This window comes from Corvus cornix, chromosome 1A (assembly GCF_000738735.6).
Source record: "Corvus cornix cornix isolate S_Up_H32 chromosome 1A, ASM73873v5, whole genome shotgun sequence".
Lineage (NCBI taxonomy): Eukaryota > Metazoa > Chordata > Aves > Passeriformes > Corvidae > Corvus > Corvus cornix.
Genome location: NC_047057.1, coordinates 4087920 through 4101112, shown reverse-complemented (window position 1 = coordinate 4101112; position 13193 = coordinate 4087920). Strand labels below are relative to the sequence as shown.

The window sequence follows — 13193 nt, the reverse complement described above, 5'->3', positions numbered from 1 at the left end:
CATTACCTCTCTATGACCTTTGGGATTTGAAGGTTAAGATGCAGTCACTGGAAAAAAGAATCCTCATTGTCATGGATGAAATCTTTGGCATTAAAGTCATCGTTTCTCATTCTTGTGAGTGACTTAGTGCAACAATAAAGTTTGCTCTCTTCACAGAAGAAGTAACATGGAGACTTCTGATTTGCCTTCTTCCCCAGAAGACAATCTGAAACATTAACAAAATTAAGGAATGGCTTAAAAATATTTGAAGACAGACTCCTAAAATGGTCATACTAAATTTTTCTCTAGATAACTGAGCCTCTTTAAGCCTTGCACTGCTCAAATATGAAGAGAATCTATGCTGATACCTGTGTTTTACAGGACTTTACCTAGTTATTGGTGACTTATTTTCATCCTTGTTGCTCAAGGAATATTATCCACTCATTAAAACAAAATAAAGTACAGCAATAACACATTTTTTGTAAGTGTCATAATTTATAAACTATGTCAGACATCTGGGACAGAGGTTCTTTATGTCAAATATTAAATCTATTTAGCAGTTTATTTGTAACATATTTGCAACTTCAAAAAGAAAGGAAGAAAGAAAACAGAGCGGGTTTTTTCCTACTTTTTTGCATTAATGAAGCTAACAGCCCTTGTGCATTTGCAATAAGTCAATTGAAGTAAATTACTTTTTACGACTGTTATTAACTTCAGTTGTCACTGGAATGTCATCAGCAAGTTATTCATTGCATTTCCAACTGGATCTTTTAAGTACAATAACATCAGAATTGCTGAAACCCTAACCTTCATTTTTTCTTCTGGGGAACAGGAAGGGTGGAAAGGATCTGTCGGTTCCCTAAATTCAGGTCAAGGCAAAGTGGTAGGAAAAAAAAGCTAATGTTTCAAAATCGTCATTTTACACTAGTTTAAAAGCCTGAGTGATGAGCGAAATACATCATATTTCCACTTAAGTCTTGTACCGACTGAAGAGAAAGATGGGTTTGTGAGGCTTTCTCATGTTACTTATCTACAACAAAATCCAAAACAAAACAGGACTCAGCAACACCTATCTTGTGGCATGTGAGGGAGCCCTGATGTGGGAGGTGAGCAAACAGAGACTGCATTTCTCTCTGAACCTAGGCTCATGCTGTCCAGGCATTTCCCAACTTGGAGAGCAGCCAGCCCTAGGCTGGAAGTGACACAGACCCATTAGTGCTGTTGAAAGGCAGAATGTAGACACCAGGAATATGTGTCTATGTCATCAGACTCACAGGTCCCCCGGGAAAAGCTTCAGGAGAGCTCACTCCAAGGGCTGCTGTCTATAAACAGCATGGGTAAGATCATACCAGGTTTGGATGCCTCCTTTCAAACACAGTTCCAGTGTCTCCAGCCTGCTGACATCACCCTAGAATCAGAGAATTGTTAAGGTTTGAAAAGACCTCTAAGATCATCCAGTCCAATCATTAACCTAGGACTTCCACATGCACCACTAAAACATGCTCCCAAACACCACGTCTACATGTTTTTTGAATGCTTCCAGGGATGGTAATTCCACCTCTGCCCTGGGCAGCCTGTTCCAATACCTGGCCACATTTAGAAGGAAGAAATTTTTCATAATATCTAATGCAAACCTCCACTGGCACAACTTGAGGCCATTTGTTCTCATCTTGTCCCTTGTTACCTGAGGAAGAAGACTGACCCCCACCCGGCTGCACCGTCCTGTCAGGGAGTTGTAGAGAATGATGGCATCACCCTGAGCCTCCTTTTCTCCAGGCTGAACCTCCCCATCTCCCTCAGCTGCTCCTCATCACACCTGTGCTCCAGACCCTTCCCCAGGTCTGTTGCCCTTCTCTGGACACACTCCAGTCCCTTGATGTCTTTCTTGTATGAGGGACTGGGAACTGTGGGAATTTCACTTTTCTACACTAAATATAGGGTTAATAGAAGAGCTCTCATCAGTGGAGTTCTTCACTGATGCAAACTTGAAGCCATTGGTATCTCCTCAGCAGGATGTGAAGTGTCTGCTACAAGATTATTGGTGTGGGTATGGACTTCATTTGAAGCAGGAATACTTTCCAGTCTCTCCTTCTTCCGTGTTTCCAAGAGGGATCATTGTAACTCCACTGGAAGAGAGGAATGGTAGGAAGCGGTTGCTGCAGTGCTTATTTGAAGGAAATTACTGGGATAGGAAGAGGTAGAGAGTCAGGCAGTGAGGCCTGGTCCTACTGGATACAGCAGGTGTAAGGACAAGGCCAGGCCAGAAAAGCAAAGAATACCCCAATACAGGGGATACAGCAGGCTGGGTTGTAAATAGTGGCGCATTTGCCGGAGCTTAGTCCCATTCCTAAATCCCCATGCATGGAAATGTCATTTACAAACCTGCAGTCCCTCTACACAGCTCCTGTTCTCCGACCCCAGAGACCAGCTTTTGGGTAAGAATGTCTGTGTGGTTCAGTTTCTTGATCTGGAAAAGAAAGTAATTTTCTAAATTATTCTGGGTCTTGAATGAGTTCCTGCTTCTGCTGTTCCAGCATTGACATCAGGAATAGACAAGGTTTTCAGGAAAAGCAAGAATCAGGGACTACAGCTAGAAGGTGAGCTGAACGAAGGTGAAAAGGTAAAAGAAGAGCTCAGACAAGGTTAAGATGTGTCTGTAATAAGTTTAGCTTTAAAGTAGCTTCCTCAGGCATTGCTGGCAGCAGGGAGTTGAGCAGAGTTGCAACCTTGCTCCTCTGTCAGGCTTTGCAATTTGGGCTTTTCTCTCACTCTGCTGCATGCACTACCCAAACAAGTCAGTGGGAATTAGCTCAGAGGTATCCACACGTGGTGCAGTCACACCTTGTCCTGCCCTAAGTCACAAGAATGGAAAATATCTACAGCTTCTTCCTGGAATGAGAAAAATAGCCTTTCCCAGTACATTGAGGTCAGGACACCGCTGGAAGCTTGAAGAGGCAGGAAGTTTTAGCTTTGGAACTTCTTTATATAAGGGAAAAGAGTTCTTTGTGTTTGGCAGGAGAACGACAAAAGTCTTTGCTTTAATAACATTCTAATAATACGTAATATTATATACATTTGGCTAGTAAAATGCACCACAAATTGCTTTTGTTGAGCACTTGAGACAAACATTATAAGAAAGGAAGTCCAGTACTTGGCCAAATATGCAATTAGCTGCCACCCTGAAGCAGGATTTGAGCTCAGTGTATTATCTTTTCAGGATTAAAGAGGTGGCAGTTAAAAATAGGAAGCCATAATTAAAAAGACGAAAAGATTTAAGAGTACTTGTGGTGAAACTCCTCATACATGACACAAATTACTGTTCTGCCAGATAGAAAGAAGAAAGGAGGTGAAAAGAGCAGAGAATCTGATCTCGTCTTAAATCCAGCTGGATCCTACAGGCAAAATTGCCTGACCACATGCCTCATAGGGTGGTATCCCAGGCAGAACTGCCTCCTACAAGTCATTTCCATGACAGTGAATTCATAAGAGCACCCATTCTCTTGGTTGCCTTTCAAGTCAAGTGTAGTAGTCCTGGAGGCTTCAGTGGCATTTGACTTCGGTTTTCATTTGAATCCACCAGCAATTTTGCCATCAACCCTTTTGTAAACAAGATCAGGATCTAAATCACTGGGGTAGGTTTCCAGCCAATATAAATTGCCTTCATTACAAGATAGGGCTGTAGCAATTCCACTTTCAAGCTGCAACAATTTGCACCATGGAGTTATGACAACGCTGCCTTAGGGGCAGGATAAATTGCCCCATATAGCAATGGCATTTTTTTTATCTGTAAAAGATCTGCCCCTTGTTTTAGAAATACAGGTGATGCTTACAATCATATGCATCAAACATTTCTTTCCATTCGATTTGAGCCAGCAGGGCTTTTGCCACTCACAATATAAAGGATAACATTCAGCTCTTAATCAAATAATGGGAGAAACCACATGTTTCAAAAGAAAAAAAGAATATTAAGACTATAACATCTGCTTTACAAAATAATCTGGCCTTTGTTTACTGATGATGTGGTTACAGACAGTAAGAAGGCAAGATTTAAAGTTAATATAAACATTAAATTCTTTTCTCTGGCATGAGAATCCTTTTATTACCTTTATTAAAAAGTCAATAATATTATAATAATTTAAAAAATAGATTCTGAGGGAAAAAAAAAAAAAAAGGAAACATAAAAACCCAAACACTCATCTGCCAAAGAAGACTTATGCTTGCATGAGCTGAAGGTTGATGTCAGACAAATTTCACTGAAGAGGAGATTTATAAACATGTTGTAACTCTGACAAGCTGGGCTTTGTATCTTGGCAAAGGAAAGTTTAAGAAAATACCCATGTACACAGGCACACACACACAAACACACATCTACATTGTACATTGGGTTTAAAGGTTTATTGCTCCAGAAAACTTATTGAAAGAGATTATGTGTCTCATCTTGTCTCCTTTTAAAAATAGAGCACTTATATGTGTTTTTTATTATCTTGTTTTAGGATTACCTTAATCCTGCCCAAAAATTTTCACCACTTCCCCCTAGTGCAATTTGCAATGGTAATCTGTTTGCAAAGGGTAATGTTAGAATAACTGTAAATATCTTCCCAACAGAACCCAAACAATCAAAACAAAAGCTGCAGCTCAGGGGAGCTTTGGTGTGCCAAAACCCAAGCTCACTTAAGCAAACCCTGTGATGGATAACAATCCAAATCATGTCACTGAACCATGGGAAGTTGCAAAGTGTGGGATAAACCCGAAGAAACTTCTGTTTGCTGGGAAAATCCTGCCCTTATTTCATTTTCATGTGGTCTCATGGGTAAAACTGAGGATGATTTGGATCCTTATGTGGTTTTCTACACAAACGTAGACACTTATCTAAAAGATGAAAATAACCAGCTTTTTTATTATTTCTTTTGAAGAAAATTTTGCAGATTTTTTTTTAAATTTATATTAATTTGGTTTTTATTTCATTAGCCTGTGTGTAGAGCAGGCAGTGGATACAGATATGGAAATAGATCCTCTGTGTTGTACCAAGGTGTCCAAGTCCCTTCCTGTCCTGATCAGAGATAGATAGGAGTGTGTTACACCTCCCTATTTAATCCATGTACACAGTCCTCCTTCACGTGGAAATTTTGGGGATGAAGGGTTCTGTGTTTACTTGGGACTCATGTCTTCAGCATCACATCACACTTAAAGCATCCTCAGGCCTACCAGATTAGAAAAAGCTTAAAGAACCATATTTCCACTTAAGACATGGTTAAAATCAACATGTTTAATAAACAAATTAAATAATAACTTCATCTGTTTGGAACTGAAAACCTGATAATGAGAAGTGAGTTAACTCTAAACTGTCCAGTCCAAGACCAAGGAAATTGCATTTACCTGGCTGCAAGCTGAATTTAAGGAGATTTGTTTTGCCGGTGAACCCAATCGCTGTTCAATCCCAACTTCTTGAGAGAAAATATTAAGCCAGGAACAAATAAAAGCTTGAGCATGCTCATGTGCATGACTAATTTTGTGTGATGGGTTGCTTTGTTGTGCCTACAGCTACCTGCTAAAACACTGGGGAAGATAATGGTGGGCTGGGGAGAATAGATGAAAATGTATCTTTCCTTATGGATTTTTCTGTTTGATTTCAATTTCATTCATGATCAATATTTGACTTCTAATTTAGATTTTCGTCATCAGGAGTATCAGGATCATCTCTGGATCATTGTCAGGATCATCTCTGGATCTCAGTTTCTCCATCTGCAGAGCAGAGAACACAAATACACACACGATGGCTTCAGGGGGCACAGGAGATGCTTACAAAGTGATTGGGGTGTCTCAGAGTGAAAAGCAACCTCCATAGTAGAGAGATAAGCTCCAAACCCCCCCATCTGAGGGCAAACTGAAGGATGTGCATCTTGATAAAAGTCCAGAAGCTGGTCTTCAATTCTGGGGGTAGATTAAAGTTAGGATGCAAGTTTCCATGGGAGCTAAATGTAGGAGTGAGGATATGTCAAAAACTACCTCCATTCCTTTTGCAGGTTAGACTCAAGGAGGAAAGTGGCCTGAAGCACTGAGGCCCTTCCCATAAAGGGCAGTAGAAAGCTGCCTGTGAGTAGACAATGCTGGGCAGAGGGCTGAAACTTCAGCCAAAGGGAAAAGGATATTCCTGTTTAATATTTTAGATCTTTGAGACAACAGATCTGCATTAGAAAAATACACATCTCCCTCTCTCCGTCCCTTTTTCACATATCTCTTCTTCACCTATGCTTTATAATCAGTTGTTACTGTTTTACTACATACCTGAGTCTTCACAAATACTCAGTACACAGAAAATATGGTTTGGCCTTCCAGGTGCTGCCATACAGCCAACACAAAATTCTTTATCAGAATGTTCTCTATGGTGGAATAAAACCTTCCTGAAATGGAAGAATTAAAAATACACTTGGTCAGGGAAGAGGATGAGAGATGAAGGGGGGAGGAGAAAAAGGTGGGCTCATTAATCTGCTCTAATAATAAATCCTTATCACTTATGCATTTCAGTTACTCCTTCAGCCTCCACGTTCTATATTTAAATACATCTGCTTCACACATGCTTTGCCAATTAGCTGGTGATATTAACTGTTCAGCACTATCTATTAACACATGGCACTGCTGAACGGCGGGAGAGACAAGCTTGACCAGGAGAGATAGTCATTCATGAGGCACACATTTCTCTCTATAACTCCAAAGTAGGGAGATAGGAAAGCGGCACAGCAATTGACCTCGGTTGTACATCAAGGCTAAATAGACACAGAGTAAATTACAGACAAGTGAGACAAGCTACTAACTGTTCCTTTAGCAGCCCATAATGTCAGTAATTCTATTACAATGATTGCTGGTTATGCAATGCAGTTGAGATGTAAATTTTTCTTTTTTTTTCCTGTCTCTGTCTCTCTGTCTGTCCGCATTGTAAAATTTTTAGCCCAGTGATGGAAGACATACATTTATCTATTGCAGCAGGGGAGGATTTTAGATTGGATATTGGGAAAAATTTCTGCATGGAAAGGGTTGTCAAGCATTGGAACAGGCTGCCCAGGGAAGTGGTTGATTCACCAGACCTTGAGGGGTTTAAAATTTGTGTAGACATGGTGCTTAGTGTCATGGTTTAGTGGTGGACTTGACCGTGCTGGGATAATAGTTGGGATCGATGACCTTAAAGGTCTTTCCCAACCTAAATGATTCTGTGGTTCTCTATATGGGCAAGAAAGAGTCATTGTGATCAACTTCCAAGAGACACTTACAAACCACACAGGCACAGATCTTCCCTGAACAGATTCCTGCTTTAACTACAGAGCAACATCAAAACAGTTTTTCTGGTGTATCAGGCAACAGAAAAAGATATCTCAGTATTGAAATGGCTTTAACCTCTTGCAACATGATAATGTAAAGGTTTTCCAAACTGAGGTGTATAACATGGAATTAATGCCAGAATAGCAGTTATTCTTAGATATCTCAATTAAGCACTAGATCTGTATTATTTATGAGGAGATCTTGGACATCTAAATCATCTAAGTCACCTAAATTAAGGTGTCTTAAACTGTAAGCAACAGCACACCTTTTTCATTGCCTAATAATATCTATGCCCAGCTGAAATTACTTTGGATAACCTGACTGTCTTTCATTGCTTCTCAGGAAAAATGTGGGTGTCCCCTGGATTTTGTATCAGGTCTTGTGTAGATGTCTCAGAGGCCCGATGACATATCAGCAACTAAACTGAATACCCACAATCACACTGGGGGAAAACGACCAGTTGTGTTTCCAAATTAAATCTAAGCTGAGCTCCAGAGAAACAAGTTGTTTCAATGCATAGAAGCAGAGAACAAGAAGGAGAAATTAGATTTCTTACCACCTCATCACTTATTCTTTGCATGCCGACAATTAGGTAGATTCACCATCCACCTCAGTTTACACCTCTAACAACTCTGACATCATCTGGTGGATGGTGGTGATAAAATGGATGTGGAATTTAGTTTTTGTGATGCTCTGGTTAAGGAGTGCTTGCTGTCTCTGCTTGGCAGGTCATGAAGGGCAGGATTCATCTTTCTTATTTTATAGCCATCTGTAAGTGGCCTTGTTAGCCATTCAGGTCACTAAGTGCCTGAGGCAAAAGGACAGAATCAGCCTCTGGAAGTGCCTCTATCTCAAGGATCTCTAGAAGAAGCCTGAATTAGCATAGATGAGATTGAATGACTACTTAGACAATTAAAGTAAATAAAGATATGCCCTTTCCCCTTTCTTCATCTTTCATTTGTTTGCTTGTCTCGTGATACATCAGGAAGTAAAGACACATCAGATAAAGACATATCAGGAGGCAAAGTGAGAGCTGAAGGGCATTCCCATCATAGCCAGTCCACAACATGGCCATGCTCTGTTCAGTCTGGCCTATCTTCCCCTGTTTCTAAGGTCATAGCTGACAACAACTGAAAAAATGCTGGACTACGGCTAGACAGGGCAGTAATTGCTATAGGAAGAGTATTTATCCAAAATGGGGTAGTTCTGGGGCTGTTTTAGCTTTCTTTCAGAAAGAAAAATTTAGATACCCGTAGAAGACTTTCTTCCACACTGAGTGCTAATTTTCTGCGCTCTTCAAGTCATAAAACACTTTGCTCAATAGAGTTACAATGCAAATACAATCCATGCTCTCATTTAGTTATTTTTTAGGCCCCAAAAAGGTCAAAGCCCGTAAGAAGGAAAAAGCAATGACAAAAATATTATTCCAATTATTAAATGGAAAGAAAATTGGGTTCAATTCATGGTGAATTTAAAAGCAGAGACAAATTTCTATTATTTTGTGAATTTTCACAGTGTAATTACTGACAGACCGTGAAGCTACATGAAGTTGCTTGGAGGATTTGGTAAATGAGAACCAGGCTGATTCTCATTGTTTGAGTTACTGGCACGTGGAAAAGTGAAGAAATAAAAATGTCCATCTTCCAAGAAGAGTTGATGCCCTTGGATGACATCAGACTCTGTTTACAAATAGATAAATCAAGGTTGCCTAAACACAGGTGCCTGGACTCCTTGATCACCCTGGGGAAGTTCAGACAGCTCCATGACATGAAGAAGGATTTGGGGTAGACCTGTACCACCCTGCATTTGCAGCAGCTGTTGACAGTACAATACCTCACATATATATGTCTGAAATGTCAGTTCTTAGGCAAATGAATCCTACTCAATATGTCAAAACCAAAACCCAGCAATTATTTGGAATTAAAACCTATTCTACGTACGCAGCTGAGCGTGAGCATTGTGCAACGGGTGAAGGCAAATCGTTGCATTTAGTCACGCAGCATTAGTGAGGGGTATTTGTACTACCTGTGTTTACACAGCTACACTAGAAAGCTCAACACTGCAAACTGTCTGTTCAGACGAGAAAGACAAGGGGATGATTCAAACAAGGGGTCTGTTGCACGTTTAAATAGTGCTCTGAAGAACCCTTTCACTCCTCTTTGCCTACAGAGGGGCACAAGCGCATTCTTCACATCCAACAGGCTCTGAGCTACATGGTCAGGCTGGTCCTTCTCTGGTCTGGAACATCAAATCCTTCATGGATGTTTATAGACCTACACAACAAAGAAGGTCCTAGATGTTTTGAAATCTTAATCCTAAATTTGATTCTGCCCCTTCTGTGCTGTGGGAAACTCACATAAGCACCTCTTGCTGATTTGTAAGAAGGGATGACTGTGCACAGCTACCTTCCCTGTCAGGTTCTGGGAAGGATTATGGATACAGTAACTTAGAAGCCCTTTGAAGTATAACAAAAAAAAAAAAGTCATAGAAGTACTAAAACATATTGTTAAAGAAAGTGGTCATGGAACATGTAAGAGGAGCTACTAAGTCTTAAGTCACATGAATACACTTTATAGAGCACATTATTTGAGCTCTGCAGCCCTGAGTGAAGCAAGCCCCCATGCACGATCTCTAATTATAGGTATACACAGAAAGGGTCGCAGGAAGCTAAAATGTACAGAAACATCAGCCCACAATGTCCTGCAGGAACTAAACCACACTGTGTGAGGGGAAACTCATGGCACATCTGCTCAGCTGACATAGCAGACACCTGAATTACATCTCTGAGTGCAGACAAGGATGGCTCTAGTGGAAAGTGTCCCTACCCATGGCAAGAGAGTTGGAACTAGATGATCTTTAAAGTCCATTCTGTGATTCTGTGCTTCTATGGCTGCAACTCCAAAACAATAATAGAAGCCTTCTGTATCTAAATCTTTTTTGCATGCAATTGCAATCGAAAAAAAAAAAAAAAGAAAAAGGTCAGCTGGGAACAGGATGAAAGGTGTTTTTACCCGATTCCCAGACATTCTGGATAATGAGGGTATACCCACAGAGATCTGTGACTATGTCTGTTTGGGGAAAACACAGGCTGACTCAGATGAGGTTTGTGATGGAGATACAGTACAGAAAAATCACTGCTGTTTGGTACCTTCAGAGACAGCAGAAGCTACAAAAGTGACAAGTGCTTGAGATAAAGTGAGAAAATTTTGGCAAAATTGAGATCCAAACCATGGTTCCCTAAAAGAGAGAAAAGTGTCTCCACTTTTAGACAGGCATATGATCAAGTTTTGATATGGCTCTCCTTTTTCTTTTAAATAAGAACTATCTGCACTTTATTTGATTGATTTCCTGTGCTCTCTAGGAAAGCACTCAATACCATGCCTAGTCTGAAGCCCATGGAAATGGAAGGATCACATATTAAATATTAAATATATATTAAATCTTAGACTCACAGTAGTCTCTCGCTGCCCACTTCACCCTTCTCAGCACCTCCAGGTTGTGCTTAGGGATGAAGAAAGGAGTTGATTGACTGGATCCATCATGCAGCACCTGGGTCTGAAGACCTGTGGGAACCCATGCTGCTGTGTTGGAGATGAGGGTGAGTAATCCAATGAAAACTAGACCAGCTGGGACATGTCATGACCTGCCATGTGTTATGTGACCTGATAAACTGAGTGACCCTACAACTCCAGCTAAAACATGGAGTGTCATGCTCTGGAGCAAAAGAAAGGAAAAGGTCTCCAATAAGCTCTGGAACAATTCTGCATGGATCTGAGAGGTGCCCTGCTTTTCTTGTTCATTGGGGGAACCTTGAAGACAAATTTAAGCATTGTGAAGGAAGGATCCAAGACTGTTTGTAATCATCTATTTCTGCTCTGTTTTGAAATTCTGCCTGGTTTAAAATCTATTAAGTCTTAACTCCTTCTTTAACGCATATCATACAAAAAACTTTTACTCTTAAAAATGTTTCTTTGAATTCAGTTCTTCATAAAAGAGTAATTCATTATTACTGAGGATAACACCAATGTATAATCCCTTTGTGATCCTTCGAACAGGGACTGTGGGAATGATAATTAAGTCACTTTGCAGCAAGCACACCTGTGAAGCAGGTAAACATTTATTAGGTAATTTAAAAAAATTAATTAAAAAATGTTTGTTGTGTTCTGTGCAGCTTTTCTTTTCCTTGAAGGCACAGAGAGATGAAGCAACCACGACCTATATTATGAAATTAGAATGTAATTATTGCTTTAAGTAAAACAAAGCCCAGCCTCACACAAAAGGTGTGGAAACTCAAATTGCTAAATGATCCGATCGTAGTCACACTTGGTAATCAGCTCCAGTGTTTTCTTGGCAGGGTCCTGCTATGAATTATGATGGGAAAATGAAAAGACATGTCTTGTTCCATGCCGTTGCCATGTAAATGTATGGATCATGTGGAGATATAAACACTGGAAAGGTCTTGAGTTACGCTGCCTGTGAGTAATTGCCATCTCTGTAAGCAGGCTGTTTGGAGTTGTAAGAAATAGGAAAATTATGCCTTTTGTTCAAGATTTGACAATGTGGAAGAGCCCTGCCAGACCTGTCTTGTTTAATCATGTTAGTTCAGCAGCCAAACGAACAGCTTCTTTTGAAGGGAACTCGGAGTTCCTGGAGGAGGGGGAGGAGGCTGTAACTCAGTGTGTGCTCTCCTAAGCCATTCACACTGTTCTGCTGTTAATGTGAAGAGCCTTGCAGGGATTCCAGGCTGCATCATTTTGAGGAGAAAGCAGTCTTAAAGTCATCTTGTTCCTGAGATATCCACAAGTGTCTTTTCACAAAGCAGAACATTAACCCTGTTCTCGTTATCTTCTGTGCTGGGGGGTTGTACATGCTCACATGGAAGATCATCCATAAGGAAATGCAAGGAAATATTGTGATCCCCATGGGACACTTGGGGATCTGAGACACAGAGAGATTAATGTCTTTGTGCCTATTCAGCATATACAGGGCAGAGACCCAAGGTAAACAAAGCAGGCTGCAGGGGATGGCTCGGTGAGTATTTACCCTGACCCCTGCCAGGCTGTGGACAGTTCTGCTCCTGCCACCTCCAGCCTTCTGCATATCCCTCCCAGGTTATGCAGAAGGTGTGCCAGCAAACACCTGCATGGCAGCACATCCAGGTGAAGGGGTTGGTCTGACATGTGCAATGAGAATAAAAACAGGAACAAAGAGATCCAATCTGGATCTGACAAGCACCAGGCAATTAAAATTTAATATATTAAAGGTGTATTTCTACACATATAAATTAAAAAAGAAGCCATGTCTTCTCTAACATTACCTTAGACAATTTTGTTCAGTCACCTCCATCTGCATAGTCTGTTTTCAGACCAACCCAGATACTGGTCAAGATTATGGTTTTCAGGAATAATTGTTTCTGAGGGAGAAGGAACACTGCCTGGAGTTTACTCAAACTTTTCTCCCTGATCCCACGACTTCATTATAGCCCTTAGCAAAAAGCATAATTGGGGAAGGTGAAGGACAGGATTCAGGCATTCTTGGTACTTTTCACTTTGTCTGCTTGCTATAGAAGCAGGGAAAGAAGAACGAAAACTACAAAATTTGTTACCTCGTGTATCACCCAGGTCTTGACATTAAGAGACATCCCCTCAGAGCAGAAAGTTGCTAAAGGTTTTTTGAGTAGCTAAAGAAGGATGCCTGACTTACCACATAGTGTAGGCCACACCTATTCTAAAGTCCACTTTGAAGGTAAACATGTCTTTTAGGGGAAAAATATTCAGTCTTTAATTTTAAGTGCCCAACAATAGGGAAAAATATTTTTTGAAAGCATCAGTTTGCTATTTCAGTTGTTTGCTGGGTTCATGGTTAAACCATACTTCTTTTCCATCTGAATTTTTCTGTGT

At 40.5% G+C, this 13193-nt stretch overlaps 1 long non-coding RNA gene across 3 annotated transcripts; it reads right to left on the bottom strand.

Annotated features, from left to right (window-relative positions):
• Nucleotides 1-1771: 1771 nt before the first annotated feature.
• On the bottom strand, nt 1772-10866 carry LOC109145741. 3 transcript variants are annotated; one of them, XR_002047398.3, is made up of 5 exons: nt 10746-10866; nt 6265-6380; nt 5356-5721; nt 2362-2446; nt 1772-2105 (listed from the first exon to the last, which is right to left on the bottom strand). It is a non-coding gene; the product is annotated as an uncharacterized LOC109145741 (long non-coding RNA). The 3 variants fall into 3 exon arrangements; XR_002047399.3 differs by lacking the exon at nt 5356-5721; XR_002047400.3 differs by lacking the exons at nt 5356-5721; nt 6265-6380.
• Nucleotides 10867-13193: the final 2327 nt, after the last annotated feature.